The sequence below is a fragment of the Pongo abelii genome, chromosome 8 (genome assembly GCF_028885655.2).
Source record: "Pongo abelii isolate AG06213 chromosome 8, NHGRI_mPonAbe1-v2.0_pri, whole genome shotgun sequence".
NCBI lineage: Eukaryota > Metazoa > Chordata > Mammalia > Primates > Hominidae > Pongo > Pongo abelii.
The window spans coordinates 51,804,865-51,822,619 of NC_071993.2; the positions used below are offsets into that span (position 1 = coordinate 51,804,865).

The window sequence follows — 17,755 nt, forward strand, 5'->3', positions numbered from 1 at the left end:
TGCTTCAGTAAGTACACCCTGGACAGGGCCTGGACCCAGACTTTGCCAACACCAACCAGTGAGCCTGTTTGTGTTGCCTGTGGCATTTGGCTTGAGTTTCAGGGGACTACTTTCTGGTGGGACCCAATACAAGGTGGCTGCATGGACATGTTTTAATCCTAGTGCTCTAGGACAAGGAAGGAAGAGTAGAGAAACAAGGAGAAGGCAGGAGATGAAGGGTTGTTATGAGCAAAGGTGGACCACCTTGATTTCATGAAATTCTTACTATTTCAATGATTTGCTTAAAATAAAATTTTGTTGTACAAATTGCAAAAGCAATTCAAAGGTGACTTATTATAGAATATTTACAAACTTCAGAAAACTGAAAAATCAGACACTAACAAAATTTATTGCAGTATATAAAATAATAGATTAACCGAAGGAAAATCTGCTTTGTACAAGGTGCTGTGCCTGGTGCTTACCTCCATGCCTGATCTCATCACCTTCATCCTGTGAAGCAGGGGGTATTTTCCCCAGTTTACAGATGAAGTTTCTGAGGTTTGGGACAGTCCATCCTCTGTGCATATTGACTTGGCTGATACATCATTAGGTGCTCCTGTTTCTATTTTAGACATCCTTCAGAATTCTAGAGGTGCTTTGGGTTTTTTCTAGCTACAGTCCTGCAGCTATGCTTCAGGGATATGAGGCCATTTCTCATTCACAGGGCATGTTTTGTAACCTCATGCCCATTTTGGTGCATATTACTGTGTCATTCTCTAACATGTTTAGTTGTTTCTCAGTATAAATGAGATCAGTTGTTGATGACTGCATATGACTGACATGATGTCCTGTGTCTTCATACAGGCTCTCTACACACCTTTTCTCACTGAATTGATGTACCAGAATCTAAAGGTGCTGATTGACCCTGTTTCTGTTCAGGACAAGGACACACTCAGCATCCACTACCTCATGCTGCCCCGTGTTCGGTAGGACTCAAATAGAAATAAGCCTCACCTGTGCCAAGGAGGGGAGAGTTGCTCAAGCATGTGGGCAAGAGGAGGCATTTCCCTGCTCCAGCTCCATCTGTGCCTTGCCTCCCACCCCAGCTGACATGAACTCCTCAGGCTGCAGGATGGGGCCCACTTTGGTACACGGTAGCAAGGATGCTTGATGTGGAACCCCTTTGTAGAGCTGCGGCAGGTGGGGTGTGGGCGTGCCCCATGGGGGCTCCTTGGGGAGGTGCCGGGTGCTGAGTGGCAGGCACTGTGCTGCCCTTCCCCTGGTGCTTCACCAGGAGGGCCTAGCCACACTTCTCTAGCCTGACCCTCTTCCTTGCTTATGCATGCCTAGTGCTTTCAATTTTCTCCTTTTAAATCTAAACTCTTTCATATTCCTACCTCTACCACTCAGAGAAGAATTGATTGACAAGAAAACAGAGAGTGCAGTATCTCAGATACAGTCTGTGATTGAACTTGGAAGAGTGATCAGAGACCGAAAAACTATTCCCATAAAGGTTTGAAATTTTACTTCTATTTTACATGGCACAGACCTAAATAATTAAGTCTTTGGAATGCTTTCTTAATATAGAGAGCTTCCACCAATGGCCTTTTTCCTTTTCTGCAGTGAGGGTGTGAATGACTTAGTACTAGTCCAGCCTGACTAGAGCTTGAGATTCAAATAAACATTTAATATTCCATTTTTCTGCAGTTTTAGAGGACTGGCTGCTGAGTGAACTTTCCCCTCCCTTTTCCTCCTAGTATCCTTTGAAAGAAATTGTAGTTATCCATCCAGATCCAGAAGCTCTTAAAGATAACAAGTCTTTGGAGAAGTGTATCATTGAGGTAAGGTAGATGATTTGTCTGTTTTTGGTACAGATAGACTTAGAACATTATTTTGATGGATAATCCTCAAAGTACATATTGACTGTAATTTATTTTTATTAGTATAGTCATAACAAATGTAATAATCCATATTTTACACTGTGCTTGGAATCAACATAAATTTGTTGTAATTCTTTTAAAAATGTTTCAAGATCAATGAATTTCTTTACCTATCATCTATCGTCTTCATTCACTTCCCTGAAGTTCTGTTCTATTCTGTTCTTCTCTGTTCTGTCCTTTCCTTTTCCTTTTCCCTTTCCCTTAGTTTACTTTTCTTTCTTTTCTTTTGACAGAGTCTCTCACTCTGTCACCCAGGCTGGAGTGCAGTGGTGCCTTACCACAACCTCCATCTCCTGGGTTCAAGCGATTCTCCTGTCTCAGCCTCCGGAGTAGCTGGGATTACAGGCACCCGCAACCACGCCCAGCTAACTTTTGTATTTTTAGTAGAGAATGGGGTTTCATCGTGTTGGCCAGGCTGGTCTCAAACTCCTGACCTCAAGTGATCTGCCCGCCTTGGCCTCCCAAAGTGCTGGGATTACAGGCATGAGCCGCTGTGCCTGGCCTTCTGAAGTACTTTTTGATAACTACCAAAGAAACTTTGTTCCTCCAAATTATGCAAGTGACAAGTACCCTCGCATGTAAAAAGTCAAAGCACTAGCATAGTGAGCCTCTCTCCACCCCATCTCTCCCTGGAGTCTCACTTCCTGGCTGTTTCATAATTTAATTACTCTCCTGTTGTTTGACATTTAGGTTTCTGACTACAAACAAAAGCTTTGTGTGTACATATATGCATATATCAGTGTATGGATATTGGATAGATGCCAGAAGTGGAGTTTTGGGGTCAAAGTTTATAGTGTCAGCTGTCTTCCTAAACATTTTTATTCAATGATATTTTAAAACATGTGTATTCCATGATGTTTTAAAAACAAATATGTTTTACCTCATCTTCTTTGTGATGATAGAAAACAAATATTTTTTAAAATTTCATTGTTTATTCTTTTCACAGGTGACATTTAAAATTATTATTATAGAAAATGTTAATTTCTATATTTGGTTTTCAGTTGCTTGAAAGTTCCAGAGAAATATTAGAAACCAAAAGTTAGATTTTAAATTCTGAAATTAGTACCTGTGGCTATGCATAAAATACAATTTTTTTTTTTGTGACAGGGTCTCGCTCTGTCACCCAGGCTGGAGTGCTGTGATGTGATCTTGGCTCACTACAGCCTCCATCTCCCGGGCTCGGGCAGTCCTCCCACCTCAGCCTCCCAAGTGGTGGAGATTAGGCATAGTAGTACAGGCTTTTGTAGAGATGGGGTTTCGCCATGTTGCCCAGGCTGGTCTCTTAACTCCTGATCTCAAGTGATCCTCCCACCTCGGCCTCCCAAAGTGCTAAGATTACAGGTTTGCGATACCACACCCAGCTGAAAAAATTTAAAATTCATTACTTCACTTAAAGTGAGGTTAATTAATGTAGCTAAATATAATGGCAAAACTAAACATTCCGTACTATTTGCTTCAAGCTGTTCTCATTTTCCTATCCGCTACTGTGCCATCACCATCCCTGCCGCATCAGTAATCCTCAATAGCATGACTGAAGCATGAAGTGTTCTGTTTAACTGATCTTATGCTTAGTTGATAGTTAACCTTGTGGTACTCTGAAATTGCTTGCACAAAGGTTACCTCTGAGGGACGAAGTTTGTATTTCTGGTTCTGGAGTCCTTTTTCTGTTATGCTCAAACTGTCTTGGTAGATCTTCATAACAAACATTTTCTTCTTACCATACAAGTCACTGGTTTTTAAGCATATTTATAGAATGGTACAACCATCACCATAGTTTTAGAACATTTTCATCATCCCAGAAAGAAACCCAGTATTCATTAGCATTCACACACCATTTTCCCCTCAACATCTGACCATTTCCTGGCATCCACGAACCTATTTGTTGTCTCTGGATTTCCTTCTCTGGACATTTCATATAAGTGGAATCATACAATTTGTAATCTTTATGTCTGGAATATTTCACCTAGCATAATGTTTCACATTAATTTATGTTGTAGCATGTATGAGTGCTTCGGTCCTTCGTATTGCCAAATACTCTATTGCATGTGTATGCTGCATTTTGTTTATCCATTCACGGTTGATGTGTGCATTCATCTCACAGAGTTGAACCATTCTTTTGATTGAGCAGTTTGGAAATAGTCTTTTTGTATAATCTGCAAAGGGATATTTGGGAGCACATTGAGGCCTATGGTGAAAAAGGAAATATCTTCACATAAAAACTAGACAGAAGCTTTCTGTTGATGCTTACATCAACACTTTGATGTTTGATGGACAACACTTTGATGTTTGATGGACACTTGAGGTGTTCTTACTTTCTGGCCATTAGGAATAATGCTGCTGTGGACATATGTTTTTGTATGAACATATGTTTTCATGTCTCATGCTAGTGCTAGTGCACTAACTGTAGGAATTGAATGTTTGAAAAGTTACACTGTCTACAGATAAAAACAAGTATGGCATTCGACTAAGGGCAGAACCAGATCACATGGTCCTGGGGAAGCATCTGAAGGGAGCCTTTAAGGCAGTGATGACGTCCATCAAGCAGTTGAGCAGTGAGGAGCTGGAGCAGTTCCAAAAGACTGGTAGGTGTCTACACAGACAAGGGTATCATTCATGTCTTCAGGTTGAGAGATATTTTTTAGGCTACTGTTTGACTTTTAATATCACATCCTTTTCTTTTCTTTTTTCTTTTCTCTTTTCATTTCTTCTCTTTTCTCTCTTCTCTCTTTTTTCTTCTCTTCTCTTGACAGAATCTCACTCTGTCATCCAGCCTGGAGTGCAGTGGTGTGATCCTGGCTCACTGCAACCTCTGCCTCCCAGGTTCAAGTGATTCTCCTGCCTCAGCCTTCCAAGTAGCTGGGATTACAGGTGCGCACTACCATGCCTGGCTAATTTTTGTATTTTTAGTAGAAACAGTGTTTTGCCATGTTGGCCAGACTGGTCTCTAACTCCTGACCTCAGGTGATCCACCCGCCTCGGCCCCCCAAATTGCTGGGATTACAGGTGTGTGCCACCGCGCCCGGCCATCCTTTTCTTAAATAAAACTTTTTTTCCTGTTGATAAAAATGTTTATTATAAATAATTCTTACAGTTTAGAAAGAAAATAGCTGAGCACAGTGGCTCACATCTGAAATCCCAGCACTTTGGGAGGCCTAGATGGATAGATCACTTGAGATCACTACAGGCGCATACCACCACACTTAGCCAGGTGTGGTGGTATGTGCCTGCCATCCCAGTTACTCTGGAGGCTGAGGTGGGAGGATCCCTGGAGCCTAGGATGATTTTGTCCTTACTTTCATGGTGCTTGCTGACATTAAAGATTCGGGAAAATAATTATGGTTTTGATAATTGTTATACAGGGAAAGTGTAGGGTAATATAAACATGTGTATGGGTACCTAACCAAATGATGGGATTAGGAAAGGGAAATCAGCCCCATCTTGCCACCCCTATACAGAGCATTTCAGGGTGCCCAGAAATTTGCAGCTCTGCCATGATTAGAATCATACATGGTCTGAGTGTGGCTGTCTGACATCCCGTAACTATCCTGGGGCATAAGCTGTTTATTGTTACGGCTTCCTCTGAAGTCCAGAGAATCGCTTGAAACCCGGGAGGCAGAGGTTGCAGTGAGTCGAGGTCGCGCCACTGCACTCCAGCCTGGGTGACAGAGCAAGATTCCGTCTCAAAAAATAAAAATTAAAAAAATAAGCCCCAGGCCCTCATTCCCCCATAGAGACACTGACTTAACAATATATGGACCAAATTGCCTTTGTGAGAATTTTTCAGAAATCAGTTTAAAAGTTGCAGTACCCCAGGTGAACGTAGAAGCAAGAAGAGCTGATTTGAAGCAGGTGAGAAAGTCCATTACATTTGCATACCATAGGTTCTCCCAGTACCAAGCACAGTGCAGCACAATCTGGAGGTATCTCCCACTTGCACCTTCCTTCTCAAGAGGGAAAGAGTAGAGTGGAATGTATGTCCCATGTTCTGGCTTATAGTGGGGCTGACCAAAGGACTGATTTCTGTTCATGTGACTCAGAGCACTGACAGGAACAGTGTCATACTTTGGATGACTAGGGGCTGCTGAGAACAAATGTGAGAGCTATAGCCTTGTTACAGCACTGCAGGAACTAGTATCATAAACAGATACCAAGGGGAGCAAGAAATTATGAGTTCTTAAAAAGACACAGGGGCAAACCTCTTTAGGAAATTACACAGACAAACCCAGAGAAGATACATCCCTAGAAAAGATTCAAGAGGTCCCCAAGATCTCCAGCTAAACTAATTTGTAATGCTGTTCCTTTTTACAAAGCCAGTCTATAAAGGCTAAGAGAGATGGCTGTTTTTTCAGATGCCCAAATCTCAACAAAAGATTAGCAGGTGGCCAGACACAATGGCTCATGCCTGTAATCCCAGCAATTTGGGAGACCAAGGCAGGAGGATCACTTGAATCCAGGAGTTCAAGGCCAGCCTGGGCAACACAGAGAGACCTCATCTTTACAAATAATTTAAAAAATTAGCCAGCTGTGGTGGTGCATGCCTGTTATCCCAGCTACTGGGGAGGCTGAAGCAGGAGAATTGCCTGAGCCCAGGAGTTTGAGGCTGCAGTGAGCCGTGATCAAGCCACTGCGCGCCAGCCCAGATCCTGTCTTTAAAAAAAAAAAACAAAAAAACGGCTGAGTGTGGTGGTTCATGCCTGTAATCCCAACACTTTGGGAGGCCAAGGCGGTCAGATCACCTGAGGTCAGGAGTTCGAGACCAGCCTGGCCAACATGGTGAAACCTCGTCTGTACTAAAAATACAAAAATTAGCTGGACGTGGTGGAGGGTGCCTGTAATCCCAGCTACTCGGGAGGCTGAGGCAAGAGAATCTCTTGAACCCAGGAGGCGGAGGTTGCAGTGAGCCAAGATCGCACCATTGCACTCCAGCCTTGGGGACAAGAGCGAAACACTGTCTCCAGAAAAAAAAAAAAAAAAAAATCACAAGGCATACCATGAAACAGGGAAACATGGCCTTATGAAAGGAACAAATAAATCTCTAGAAACTAACTCTAAAGAAACAGAGATCACCAGGCAAAGTGGCTCAACACCTCTAATTCCAGCACTTTGGGAGACTGAGGAGGGAGGATCACTTGAGCCCAGGAGTTCAAGACCAGCCTGGGCAACATAGAGAGACCCTGTCTCTAGAAAAGATAATAAAATAAATAATAAAATAATAAAATACGATTAGGTGGATGTGGTAGCATGTGCCTGTAGGCCCCGCTACTTACTTGGGAGACCGAGGCAGGTGGATAACCTGAGCCTGGGAGGTCGAGCTGCAATGAGCCATGATTATGCCACTGCACTCCAGCCTGGGTGACACATTAAGACCATGTGTCCAAAAAATAAAAAAATGATGGCGATCTATGAGTTGTCTGACAAAGAAGTCAAGGTAATAATCTTAAAGATGTTCAGTGAGCTACAAAGAACACACACAATCAGGAAAACAATATATGCACAAACAAAATGAGATCAGTAAACTATAATAATGTAAAATGTTAGTGATAAGGTAAACTGCGTGTCAGTATATCAGCTCTATTTGCATCTTTTTTATAAATCTGAAGATACAAAAGTTTATTTTTAATAAGTGTCAGAAACTGAAATTAAAAACCTATTGTAGGCTGGGCACAGTGGCTCACACCTATAATCCCAGCACGTTGGGAGGCCGAGGCCAGCAGATCATGAGGTCAAGAGATCGAAACCATCCTGGCCAACATGGTGAAACCCTGTCTCTACTAAAAATACAAAAATTAGCCGGGCATGGTGGTGGTGCACGCCTGCAGTCCCAGCTACTCGGGAGGCTGAGGCAGGAGAATTGCTTGAACCTGGGAGGTGGCGGTTGCACTGAGCCAGGATCGCACCACTGCACTCCAGCCTGACAACAGAGTGAGACTCCATCTCAAAAAAAAAAAAACCTGTTGGAATAGTATCCTAAAATATGGAATACTCAGAGATAAATTTGACCACAGATGTATAGTGCTTATATACTGAAAACTACAAAACATTGCTTAGAGATAATAAAGAAAATCTGTAGGCCGGGCACAGTGGCTCACACTTGTCATCCCAGCACTTTGGGAGGCCAGGCAGGTGGATCACAAGGTCAGGAGTTCAAGACCAGCCTGGCCAACATGGTGAAACACCATCTGTACTTAAAAATACAAAAAAGTTAGCCAGGCGTGGTGGCAGGTGCCTGTAATCCCAGCTACTCAGGAGGCTGAGGCAGAGAATGGCTTGATGCTGGGAGGCAGAGGTTGCAGTGAGCTGAGATCGCATCACTGCACTCCAGCCTGTGTGACAGGGCAAGATTCCGTCTCAAAAGAAAAAAGAAAAGAAAAAAATAAAGCCTATATGAATGGAAGAGAAATAATGTTTGTATTAGTTAGCTAAGATTGCCATAACAAAATACCACAGACTGGGTGGCTTAAACAACAGAAATTTATTTATTTACATTTCTAGAGGTTGGAAGTCCAAGATCAAGGTGTCAGCAGGTTTGGTTTCTCCTGAGGCCTCTCTCCTTGATATTATCTGCTGGCCATCTTCTCACTGTGTCCACATACGGCCTTTTCTGTGATTGGTTCCTGAGTAAAGTAATGCTATAATGGTCTCATGGTTAACTGTCTCTTAACACAGCTGCTAAAAGTGGATTCTGTATTCCCTCAGCCAGAGACCTGTCAACTTAACCAGGACTCCATAGTGCCACTGGGAATTTTGGTTCATGAGAAGAGCTTATTTATTTACTTCTAGCACTGTCACCATCAGCTAAAGATAAAATATGTTCCTGATGGCAAAGCTCACACAAACATAATTTAATACTTACCCACAACCCACTTCAATTGCCCATCAATTCTTTAGCCCCATAAAGCCCTTCCAGCTCTCCCTGAATGCTGCTCCAGGGTGGATGCCTTCATAGGGGTCTTCTGGTCCTCTCTTAGATACTCATGTGCAGGTGGCCTGTCTGAGGAGGGCCTGAGTTGTTCAGTCTGTGCTGGAAGCTCCACCTCAGGCCTCTGCTTATGGTCTTAGTTATTTGCTCTCACAAGCCTGTTCTTGCTCATCAGACCTCCCGTGAAAAGCTCTGCTGAATGAGACAGCACATTGCTCTATTAAATGAGAATGTAAATGACAGCTACCTCATTAGAAGAAGTGGGGCTGGGTGGCATGGTTTATGCCTGTAGTACCAGCACTTTGGGAGGCCCAGAGGAGAGGATCACTTGAGCCCAGGAGTTCAAGACAAGCCTGGGCAACATAGCAAGGTCCCATCTCTACGGAAAATTTCAAAAATCAAAAAGACTGTCATGCAGCTCAAGGTCGTGATCTGAAATGAAACAAAAGTCTATCCGCAAATCTAAAGCCATCTTCTTTTAGAATTTAACACTTTACTGTTGTTACAGATTGTATATAACCCTTATGTATAAATGTTGGTTACACTTTTTGCTGTTTTACTTTAGGTTTTTCTCTTGCCGGTTGTATTAGTCTGTTCTCGCATTGCTGTAAAGAACTACCTGAGGCTGGGTGCAGTAGCTCACGCCTGTAATCCTACCATTTTGGGAGGCTGAGGCAAGCGGATTGTCTGAGTTCAGGAGTTTGAGACCAGCCTGGGCAGCATGGTGAAACCCTGTCTCTACTAAAATACAAAAAATTAGCTGGGTGTGGTGGTGTGTGCTTGTAGTCCCAGCTACTTGGGAGGCTGAGGAATGAGAATCACTTGAACCTAGGAGGCGGAGGTTGCGGTGAGCTGAGATTGCGCCACTGCACTCCAGCCTGGGCAACAGAGAGAGACCCTGTCTCAAAAAAAAAACTACCTGAGACTGGACTGTTTATTTAAAGAAGTTTAATTGACTCAGTTCCACAGGCTGTACAGGAGGCATGGCTGGGGAGGGCTCAGAAAATTTACAATCATGGCCGAAGGCGAAGGGGAAGCAAGCACATCTTCACATGGTGACAGGAGAGAGAAAGCGAAGAGGGAAGTGCTACACACTTTCAAACAACCAGATCTCGTGAGAACTCACTATCACGAGAACAGCAAGGGGGAAATCCACCCCCATGATCAGATCACCTCCCACCACATCCCTCTTCCAACATTAGGGGTTACAATTCAACAAGAGATTTGGATGGGGACACAGAGCCAAACCGTATCACTGGTAAAAGGTTATCATATTAGGTCATTTAGGTCATTTCCTTCTATGTCAGTGGGAGATTCGCAATGCCTTTTCTTATTGGCAATATGTTGTGAGTATCTTGACCTGGGCAGTATTATCAATCTCTTATTACTTCATGGTATTTTCCTTCCCATTATCTCAACAGTATGAACTCCTCCCATATTCTGAATTGAAGGAAGTTTATTTTTTTGTAGTCCAGCTAACTTCCTTTATTTTTATTATGGTAAAATATACCAAAAATTTACCATTTTGTTGTTTTTTTTTTTTTTTTGAGACAAGAGTCTTGCTTTGTCACCCAGGCTGGAGTACAGTGGCATGATCATAGCTCACTGTAACCTCAAAAAGTCAAACTTCTGGACATAAGCAGTTTTCCCTCTCTCAGACCCCTGAGTATCTCGAACTACAGACACATGCCGCCACAGCCAACTAAAATTTTTTTTTTGTTTTTGTAGAGACAGGGTCTTGCTATGTTGCCTAGGCTGGTCTCAAACTCCTGACCAAGAGTAATCCTCCTGCCTAAGCCTCCCAAAGTGCTGGAATTACAAGTGTGAACCACTGGGTCAGCCTTTTTGTTGTGTCTTTTTCTGGTTTTGTTATCAGGGTAATATTGGCCTCTTAGAATGAATCTGAAAGTATTCCCTTCTCTTTGATTTTTTGGAATAGTTTGAATAGGACTGGTATTAGATCTTCTTTAAATGTTTGGTAGAATTCAGTAGTGAAGTTATCAGATCCTGGGCTTTCCTTTGGTAGGAGACTTTTTTTATTATAGGCTTCAGTCTTGTTATTGGTCTATTTGAGTTTTGGATTTCTTCATGGTTCAATCTTTTTAGGTTGTATGTGTCTAAGCATTTATCCATTTCTTATATGCTTTTCAATTTATTGGCATAGAGCTTCTTATAACAGCCTCTAGTGATCGTTGAATTTCTGGGGTTTAGTTGTAATGTCTCCTGTTTCTCTCTGATTTTATTTATTTGGTTCTTGTCTCCTTTTTTTCTTAATCTGGCTAAAAGTTTGTAGATTTTTCAAAACTCCAACTTTTTATCTTGTGTATTTTTTGTCTCAATTTTATTTCTGCTCGATCTTTACTATTTCTTTTCTTCTAATTTTGGGTTTGGTTTGCTCTTTCTTTTCTAGTTCTTTGACAGGGTCTCCCTCTGTCACCCAGCCTGGAGTGCAGTGGCACAGTCTCCGCTCACTGCAACTTCCGTCTCCCAGGCTCAAGCAATCCTCCCACCTCAGCCTCCCAAGTAGCTGAGACTACAAGTGTGCACCATCATGCCTGGCTAATTTTTGTAGAGATGGAATTTCACCATGCTGCCCAGGCTGGTCTCAAACTCCTCAGCTCAAGCAATCCATTGGCCTTGGCCTCCCAAAGTGTTGGAATTACAGGCATGAGCCACCACACCCGGCCATGCTTTTCTAGCTTTTTAAGATGCATTGTTAGGTTGTTTAATTGAAGCTTTTCTACTTTTTTGATGTAAGCATTTATTCTAATAAACTTTTATCTTAGCACTGTTTTTATTGTATACCATAGGTTTCGTTCTGTTGTGTATTCATTTCCATTTCTTTCAAGAAATTTTTTAATTTTCTTCTTAATTTCTTCATTGACCCAGTGGTTGTTCAGAAGCATGTTGTCAAATTTCCATGTGTTTTTATTGTTTGTATACTTTCTTTTCTTTCTTTCTTTTTTTTTTTTTTTTTTTTTTTGAGATGGAGTCTCCCTCTGGTGCCCAGGCTGGAGTGCAGTGGGTCAATCTTGGGTCACTGCAACCTCTGCCTCCCGGGTTCAAGCGATTCTCCTGCCTCAGCCTCCTGAGTAGCTGGGATTACAGGCACGTGTCACCATGCCCAGCTAATTTTTGTATTTTTAGTAGAGACGAGGTTTCACCATGTTGGCCAGGATGGTCTCAAACTCCTGAACTCAAGTGACGCACCCACCTCAGACTCCCAAAGTGCTGGGATTATAGGTGTGAGTGCCCGGTCAATATCTCTACTTTCCGAAGTTCTACTTATTACTGATTTTTAGTTTTACTGCATTGTGATCAGAAAAATTACTTGCTATTATTTGAATTTTTAAAAATTTGTTAAGATTTGTGGCATAACATACGGTCTATCATTGAAAATATTTCATGTGCTGAGGGGAATAATGTGTATTCTGCAGCTATTGAATTAACTGTTCTATAAATGTCTATTAGGTCCATTTGGTCTATCATGCAGATTAAGTCTGATAAGGGTTTTTGTTGTTGACGATGATTTTCTGTCTAGATTTTCTATGCAATGCTGAAAGTGGAGTGTCAAAGTCCCCAGCTGTTATTGTATTGGGAATTCTCTCTCTTTATCCTAACAGTATTTGCTTTATCTATCTGGGTGTTCCAGCACTGGGTACATTAATGTTTACAATCATTATAACCTCTTGCTGAATTGACCCCTTTATCATCATATAATGACCTTCTTTGTCTCTTTTCATAGGTTTCGACTGAAAAATTTATTTTATCTGAAATAAGCATAGCTATTCCTGCTCTTTTTGGGGGTGTTTCATTTGCATGGAATGTCTTTTTCCATCCCTGCATTTTCAGTCTATGTGTGTCTTTATAGGTGAAGACAGTTTCTTGTAGGCAGCATATAGTTACATCTTCTAAAAATTTATTCAGCCACTCTATGTCTTTTGATTTGGAGAACTTAGTACATTGACATTCAGTGTTATTATTGATAGGTAAGAACTTACTGCTGCCATTCTGTTAATTTTTTCTGGTTGTTTTGTTGGTCCTGTCTTCCTTTCTTACTTCCTTTCTGTCTTCCTTTGTAAGTGATTTTCCCTGGTAATATGTTTTAATTTCTTGCTTTTTATTTCTTGTGTATCTATTATAGGTCTTTGCTTTGTGGTAATTATAAGAGTTGCTAGTAACAGCTTATAACTAGTTATTTTAAACTGATGAAAACTTAACACTGAGTAGAAAAAAGGAAAAAAGCAAACAAGCAAAGAGAAAACTTAAAAAAACTCTACAATTTTACTCCATCTTCCCTTGCCTCAATGGCTGTTTTTTGCCTTTTTTGGGGGGGGAGGGTTTCTCTAATTACATCTTTTTATATCATCTATCTCTTAAGAAATTGTCATTATTATTATTATTTTGAGGTCAAGTGTCTGTCGCCCAGGCTGGAGTTCAGTGGTATGATCTCAGCTCACTGCAACCTCCGCCTCCTGGGTTCCAGTGATTCTTATGCCTCAGCCTCCTGAGTAGTGGGGATTACAGGTGTGCAACACCATGCCTGGCTAATTTTTTGTATTTTTAGTAGAGACGGGGTTTTGCCATGTTGGCCAGGCTCACTTCAAACTACTGACCTCAAGTGATCCGCCCACCTTGGCCTCCCATGTTGTCACTATTATTATCATTTTTTTTTTCTTTTTTGAGATGGAGTCTCGCTCTGTCGCCCAGGCTGGAGTGCAGTGGCATGATCTCGGCTCACTGCAGGCTCCGCCTCCTGGGTTAATGCCATTCTCCTGCCTTGGCCTCCCATATAGCTGGGACTACAGGCACCCACCACCATGCCCAGCTAATTTTTTGTATTTTTAGTAGAGATGGGGTTTCACCGTGTTAGCCAGGATGGTCTCGATCTCCTGACCTCGTGATCCACCCACCTTAGCCTCCCAAAGTGCTGGGATTACAGGTGTGAGCCACTGCACCTGGCCGTCATCATTATTTTTGATAGATTTGTCTTTTAGTCTTCCTGCTAATGATATGAGTGGTTTAAATAATGCAATTACAGTGTTAAGCTATTCTGTATTTGTCTGTGTACTTAAGTTTACCAGTGTGTTTTATATCTTCAGTTGCTTTCTTGTTACTCACTAATGCCCTTTTCTTTCACATTGAAGAACTTCTTGTAAAACAGGTCTGGTGTTGACAAAATCCCTTAGTTTTTGTTGTCTGAGAAGGTCTTTATTTCTTCTTATGTTGAAGGATAATTTTGCTGGGTATAATATTCTAGTCCAAAATTTTTCTTCCTTTAATACTTTGAATGTCATTCTGTTTCCTCAGGCTGGTAAGGTTTCCACTGAGAACTCTGCTGCCAGGTTTATTGGAGCTCCTTTTTATGTTATTTGCTTCTTTTCTCTTGCTGCTTTTAGGATCCTTTCTTTATCTTTGACCTTTGAGAGTTTGCTTATTGTATACTTTGAGGTAGTTTTATTTGGCTTGAATCTTCTAAGTGTTCTTGATCTTCATGTTCCTAGGTATTCATGTCTTTCTCTAAGTTTGGAAGGTTCTCTGTTATTATTTATTTGTATAAACTTTTACGCCAGTTTCTCCGTCTACGTCCTATTTAAGACCAATGGTTACTAGACTTGCCCTTTTGAGATTATTTTCTAGATCTTGTAATAGTGCTTCCTTCTCTTTTATTTATTTTTGCTTTTTTCTCCTTGGACTGTGTGCTTGCATATAGCCTGTCTTAGAATCTACTGATTCATTCTGCCACTTGATCAATTCTACTGTTGAGAGATTATGATTCATTTTTCAAATTGTCAATTGAGTTTCTAAGCCCCAGAATTTCTGCTAGATTCTCACTCTGTTGCCCAGACTGGCTTGCAATGGTGCAAGCTCAGCTCACTTCAACCTCTGCCTCCCAGGTTCCAGCGATCTCCTGTCTCAGCATTCTGAGTAGCTGGGACTACAGGTATGCACCACCACAACCAGCTAATTTTTTGTATTTTTAGTAGAGATAGGGTTTCTACTAAACCCCATGTTGGTCAGGCTGGTGTGGAACTCCTGACCTCAAGTAATCTGCCCACCTTAGCCTCCCAAAGTGATGGTACTGCAGGTGTGCACCACTGTGCCTGGCCTCTGCTTGATTTGTAAATGTTAATTCTTCATTAAATTAATCTGATAGAATTCTGAATTCCTACTCTGTGTTATCTTGAAGTTGTTGGGCTTCCTCAAGATGGGTATTTTGAATTCTCTGTCTCAGAGGTCATATAATTTAATCACTCCAGAATTGGTCACTGGTGCCTTATTTAGTCCATTTGGTGAGATCATGTTTTCCTGGATGCTCTTGATTCTTGTGGATGTTCAGTGATATCTGAGCATTGAAGAGTTAGGTATTTATTTCAGTCTTTGGAGTCTGGACTGTTTGTATCCATCCTTTTTGAGAAGGCTTTCAGTAATTGAAGTGGGATTAAGTGTTGTTACATAAGCCTGTGGTCATTGTGGCCTCAGGCAGAGCTATGAGGCCAAGAGTGCTCACGCGCACCAGGCTTTCTTTTTGGAATTCGAGGTAAGGCCTTTACCACCGCCGTTGGGCTCAGAGCGGGGAAGACTGGGACCTGTCTGAAGGTCTGGAGAGAACTCACAGTTGCACACTTGCCCCCACTGCCCCTTTCCTGGCATGGGGTGAGATGGGTCTACTTCAGCAACCAGTGCCTGCCCTTGATCCCTGCAGGAGCTGAAGGAGGTGGGCAAGGAGCAGCCCAGACTGGAGGCTGAGTACCCTGCCAACACCACCAAGAACCGTTACCCACATGTGCTACCCTGTGACTGCTGGGGGCAGGAGAGGATGCATGGCAGAGGGCTAGGGCTTGGCATGGGGGCGGGGGGCTTCATGTGCCCAGACCTGAATGCACAGCTTTCACTTTCTGCAGACGACCACTCCAGGGTCAGGCTGACCCAGCTGGAGGGAGAGCCTCATTCTGACTACATCAACGCCAAGTTCATCCCAGTAAGGGCCACCGGTGAGGCCGTCCATGGGATCTGGGATCGGCTCGGGAGATGGGCTGGTTTGCAGGCCACACTGGCCTTCACTAGCTGTAACAGCTCTGTAGGAGATCACCAGCTTGGGCTTCATGAGCTCAATCCAGCAGGTGTCTAGCAAGGGTCTACTGTGTGCTGGGCTCTGTGCTGGGCATGCAGGAGGCAGAGCTGAGTTAGCCACATTCCCCACCTTCAAAGGAGCACGTGGGCATGTGTGTGACATTCACCACACACAGTGACAAGGGCTGTAATAGAGGAAAAAACACTGTACTCAGGGCACATGGAGGAAGGGGAAATTTCGTCCACCTGAGGAATCAAGAAAGGCTACCCAGAGGAGGAGACATTTGATTTATTGAAGGATGAGTAACATTTTGATAAGTGATGAAAGAGGAAGGACATTCTGTTGACTGGAAGAAGCGGCCAGAGAACAGCTAGGCAGTAACATTCAGGCAGTGTGTGTGTGTGTGTGGTGGGGGGTGCGTAGGGGTGAGGGAGTGGGGAGGTGCTGGCTGGTGGGAGATGTAATGGGAAAGATAGCCTGGGGCTGAATGGGCTGAATGAAGGAGGGCTTGATTGTTAGGCTGAGGGCTTTGGACTCTATTTGGTGGGCAGTGGGGAGCCATAGAAGATTTTTGAGCATGGAAGAAATGCAGTTTGGTTTTAGGAAGGTGACTCTGGGTGGGTGAAGAGGGTGGCCTGGGTGGGTGAAGAGGGTGGCCTTGGTGGGCTATTTAACTCATGTCAGTATCTTGTTGTTTTCATTGGGGTTTTTCTTGTCCCTTTGGGGTGGGACAGGGACGGGGGTGGTATCTCTGAAGTCAGCCCTTCTGGTTTGCATTCTGGGTGCACACGTGTTCCTGTGTGTGCACACATGTAGGTGTGTGCACAGCATCCTCACTCCTGGAGGTCAAATGTTGGAAATCTGCTGTGTGCTGGACACCAAGCATTGCCCCTTACCAAGCATTGCCCGTTACCATGTTCCTGACCTCTGCCTTCTACACCCCAGGGCCACACCCGCCCACCCACAGGAATTCATTGCCTCTCAGGGGCCTCTCAAGAAAACGCTGGAGAACTTTTGGCGGCTGGTGCAGGAGTAGCAGGTCCACATCATCATCATGCTGACCATCAGCATGGAGAACGGGAGGGTGAGTGCGCCTTGCAAGCTGCTGGAAAGGCCACCAGGTGGCGCACGTTCTCCTTGTGGGGATGGCCCCGTTGGCATCTTCCCGTGGGAAGGCGAGGCAGACTGGAGTGAGGCCAATCAGGCCTGGAGGGTGGTGGAACCACTTCCCACCCAGACACAGGATGGGGTGGTCCCTGGGATGGGGAGGCAGTGGGAGGAACCAGGTATGTAAACTCCCAGCTTGGCTTAGTTTCTACAGGCTTCTTGCCCTGGGCAGAGAAGGCACCAAGGGGTAGGGACTGCCCAGGGCCGGTGTCAAAGGTACCATCATGGATCCTTCCTTTCGATAAGCCTGGCAGACGCAGGGCCCTGGGACATGCAGAGAGGCTGCCGAGTCTGTCCTCTTGCTGGAGCAGTGAGCCCAGGGCCGCTGGCCGCTGAATAAGGGCTGTTCTGTTTGGCTCAGGAACCTAGTGGCTGACTCAGAATCCTGAGAGTCATGAGATGTCTGAGGGCAAGGATGCCGGAGCCCAGGCAAGGGAGAGCAGCTCCTGGAGGAGGGAGCCTTGGAGCTGGGTCATTACAGAGAGCAGAATCCCAGCAGGGCGGCAGGCACCAGAAAGGTGGGCAGGGAGCGGTGTGACTGGGTAAAGCAGGGGGCGGCAGTGATAGGGCTGGGCCCACAGCCGCCCTTCCCTTCTTCAACCTTCTGGTCCCAGGTGCTGTGTGAGCATTACTGGCTGACCAACCCTACCCCGGTCACCCATGGTCACATCACCA

At 43.7% G+C, this 17,755-nt stretch overlaps 2 pseudogenes; both read left to right on the forward strand.

Annotated features, from left to right (window-relative positions):
- LOC100937133 (geranylgeranyl transferase type-1 subunit beta-like) overlaps nucleotides 1-17,755 on the forward strand; it is a 382,799-nt pseudogene that overhangs the window by 291,491 nt on the left and 73,553 nt on the right.
- LOC100432020 (isoleucine--tRNA ligase, cytoplasmic-like) overlaps nucleotides 1-17,755 on the forward strand; it is a 64,556-nt pseudogene that overhangs the window by 43,000 nt on the left and 3,801 nt on the right.